Genomic DNA, 3,779 nt, shown 5'->3' with positions numbered 1-3,779 from the left:
GTTGGAACGCGGTTCCCCACCCCGTCCGCTCTGACCTTTTGCTTCCCCCTTTCCAGGTACCTATCGCTTCTCGGCGCGGAGGTTTAAAGACCCTTGGGGGTCGCCCATCCTCCTTGGGTTGCGGGTTTCCGGCCCGTGGGGAGGGCCAGGCAGGAAGGTCCCCACACCCTTTTCTACCCCTTTCCCTTCCCTACCCCCGGGAGTCTGTGGGGCGTCCGAGCACGCCCCTTTGGGGCCATTGCTTCGGACCACCCCAAGGTCATACCTTCCCGACCTGCAGAGTCTGGTCTTGTTTGTCTCGCGCTTAGACGGCTGCCTGAGGCGCCCCCGCTCACAACCAGTGGGATGTGGGGGTGGAGGGGGAGAAGAGAAAGTTGCCATGCCAGGGAGCGAAAACCAAAAACCAAAACGTTACGACTCTTAGTGATGGATCACTTTGCTTGTATGTCGATGAAGAATGCAGCTAGCTGCGAGGATTCATGTGAATTGCAGGACACATTGATCATCGACAGTTTGAACGCACTTTCGGGCCAGGGTTCCTCCCGGGGCTACGCCTGAATGAGTATCCCTTGCCGATCAATCATGCCCCGGGGTGTCGTGCGCCCCCGAGTGTGTGCGCGGCTGGAGGTTTCCTTGCAGGGCCCGTTCCTGGGCCCTCCGTCCCCCTAAATGTAGACGACGGTGTCTGTGCCCCCCTTGAGAAACGGGCGAGGCCCCGAGGCCACGGTTTTCCCTCTCAGGAGCTTCCTCGCGCCCCACGGTGCCAACGGGAAAAGAGGAAGGTGGTCATGGGGCCCATTGTGGTGACGGTGTCCCCTTCTCTGCTCCGGCCCTGCCTGGGTTGTGGCTCGAACCAAGGCCGAGTCATGCGTGGGGTCGCTCCCTGGGGTCTCACGAGCAACTTGATTTGTGACTCCTGGCATCTGGACTCTCAGGGGATTCCTCTCTGTTCTTATAACCCACCTATTTGGTGGCAAAGGGACATGGCGACTCTAGGAAATGAATAGGATGCCTTCCTTCAGATGTGCCCTATGACGTCGGTTTTTCAAAACCATTGAAGCCAAGGAGGTCAGTTGTACTGTAGGTGTGATCAGAATCTCAGCTGAGCGTCAAATCTCAGCCACAGGCCCGAGCCACCCGGCAAAAAGCCACAGTGAATCTCCTAGAAGCGGGTTACTCGGCAGAAATCACGGTGCACGACATTGTGCTCCATGTGTGTATATCCACGGCCACTCAGGCAAACTGTTGGATTTCCATTGTGTGATGGCATCTGAGAGAACCCCTCTTCTCCCCCCGCCCCGTCCTCCCTCCTGCCACAGACACACCCACACACCTGCCTTTTTGCAGACAGCGCCCCCGGCTGGATCTTCCCCCACCCCTGGGGTCTATGCACACCTGGGAGGTCCAGACACCTGGCTCTGTCTTCTCCAGAGGAGGCTGAGGGAAGAGGTGGGGGTGGGGGGGTGGGGAGGAGGCTTGCATTGGCGCTCCAGGACCAGTAGAGGGCGCCACTGGCCCACTGAAGCGATTCTGGGGCTTGGGGATGGCTTGGGAGATGGGGCAGGTGCCCAAGAAGGCCACAGAGCTCCATCTCCAGGCCTTGCGGAGAGGCATCGCCATTTTCTGGGTTGAAGAGGGGACAATACCTATTTAGACAGGCTCCGGTGGGCCTGGGACAATCCACAAGGAATAAAGCCACAGTAAATCTCCTAGGCGTGCGTCACTCAGCAGATATCTTGTTAGTGGACCTGGTACTCCCGTGTGTGTGGGGGGGGGGGGGGGGAGGAGGACTAGGTGTGTGGGTGTGGGTGTGCGTTTGGGAGTGTGTGTGTGTGTGTGTGCGCGTGGGCGCGCGGGAGTGCGTCTGTGCGTGTACATCTGCAGTCACGCACGGACACTTCTGGCATTGAATGGTCCGTCAGCATCCATGAGCACCCTTCAGCCCCTGCCTTCTCAAAGACATAGCCCCCTGCACGTCCTTCCTGCCTAGGGTCTAACCAGAACTGGGGAAGTCCAGTCACCTGGCTCTGCCTTCTCCAGAGGAGGCTGCAGGAGAGGGCATTTGCATTGACGCTTCTCAACCAGCAGAGGGCGGGACGGGCTCTCAGGCCCCGCCTAGGCTGGGCCATCTGTTGCACTTCCAACCCCCCGCCCCCCTCCCATCCATACCTCCACTCCCTCTCAGGATGGATGGTCCGGCTCGGCTCAGAGACCATGTCCGCGCTAGGCCACATGGGCTTACAGAAGCCTCTGCCCATTGAAAGGCTGGATGAATATCATTTCTAAGGAGGATTTCCTGTGGGGTTTTTCTGTTTGTTTGTTTGTTTTATTGGTTTATTATTGTTATTATTATTATTTTGGTTTTTTGGGGTGATTTTTTTAGGAGGGTTTTTTTCTTTTTGTACGCTTTTTTTGTTTCTGTGGGGTTTTTTTTTGTTTGTTTTTGTTTTTTCTTCTGCTTTTATATATGGGATGATGTGGAAGGAGCCAGAATGTTCCACTGTTCACCCAATTTGTTGGCAAATATCTCTATATTTCCCGTCACAGGTTTGTCTCGGCGAGCACCAGGGCCTTCATTTCCTTTCGGTACAGCATCATGATTTTCCTTATCTTCACCCTCACCCGTTTTTATGTCTTCAGAAGGAGGTGGTGATTCCTTTGCTAATTTTAGTACCATGTGTTCAAGATATTCTGGACCGGGTCTTGGCGAGATCTCTCCCCTGAAAACTTCCTCGGTGAACATGGTCGACGACCAAGACAAAAAGCCTAGGACTGAGAAGCTTGGCAGAGTAGACCCTGCATTTCTTTATAGCCCCGGAGCGTTGTGGGAGGAGCCAAATCAGCTGCCCGCCCACTCCACCAATCAGCTGCCCCCAGGACTGAAAGCATCAGCGGTTGGGAGTCAAGTTTCAGGTGGGGGCGCACATGCCCCAAGCTAGGCCCCGCAGGACACGCCCCTTCAGGTGGCATTCACCCATAGGACCGAAAGGAAAGGTTCTGCTGAACGTGGCTGTGCCTGGCAGTCATTCCTTGAAGGGAATGGGCCGGGAGCGGGTGGGGTGTGTGTGTGGGTGGGTGGCGGCCGGGGGTAGACTAGAGACGCAGACACACTGAATGAAGCTAGCCTTGGAGGTCATGGGAGGCAGAGGCTGAAGTTGATGTGTATAAAATGTGTATGGTTTTGTATATTAGCGAGCCCCTTGCTTGTCCTTCCCCGCTCAGGTCAAGTCCAGGCACCTGGCTCTGGCTGCAGGAGGGTGGCTTGCATTGGCGCTTCTCGGCCAGCACAGGGCGGGAAGGGCTCTTTGGTCCGGACACAGGCTCTGCCTTCCCCAGAGGAGGTTACCCAAGGGGGTGCGGGTGTGGGGTGGGGAGGAGGCTTGCATTGGCGCTCCAGGACCAGTAGAGGGTGCCGCTGGCCCGCCGAAGTGATTCCTGAGCTTGGGGAGGACTTGGCAGATGGGGCAGGTGCCCAAGGAGGCCCGCAGGGCTCCATCTCCACATCTCCTGGGGCGGCATCACTGTTTTATGGGTTGAAGAGGCGACAATACATATTTAGACAGGCTCAGGTGAGCCCGGGACAAGCCACAAGGAAAAAAGCCACAGTAAATCTTCTAGACGAGGGTCACTCATTACAAATCTTGATAGTGGAACTTGTGCTCCTGTGTGTGTGTGTGTGTGTGTGTGTGTGTGTGTGTGTGTGTTTTGGAGGTGGGGGAGGGGGGTTTGGTGAGTAGGTGTGGGTGTGGGTGTGGGTGTGGTTTTCGGTGTGCGTGTCT

The 3,779-nt window shown here is 56.4% G+C and overlaps 1 non-coding gene across 1 annotated transcript; it reads left to right on the top strand.

Annotated features, from left to right (window-relative positions):
* Positions 1 to 415: 415 nt before the first annotated feature.
* LOC139000842 (5.8S ribosomal RNA) lies at positions 416 to 568 on the top strand. Its single transcript, XR_011469731.1, has one exon. It is a non-coding gene; the product is annotated as a 5.8S ribosomal RNA (ribosomal RNA).
* The last annotated feature ends 3,211 nt before the right edge of the window (positions 569 to 3,779 follow it).

The sequence above is a fragment of the Myotis yumanensis genome, unplaced genomic scaffold, assembly GCF_028538775.1.
Source record: "Myotis yumanensis isolate MYYU_CA2020_CCGP unplaced genomic scaffold, mMyoYum1.0.hap1 SCAF_34, whole genome shotgun sequence".
Classification (NCBI taxonomy): Eukaryota; Metazoa; Chordata; class Mammalia; order Chiroptera; family Vespertilionidae; genus Myotis; species Myotis yumanensis.
The sequence above is the reverse complement of the archived record's forward strand: the minus strand, read 5'-3'. Positions and strand labels throughout refer to the sequence as shown.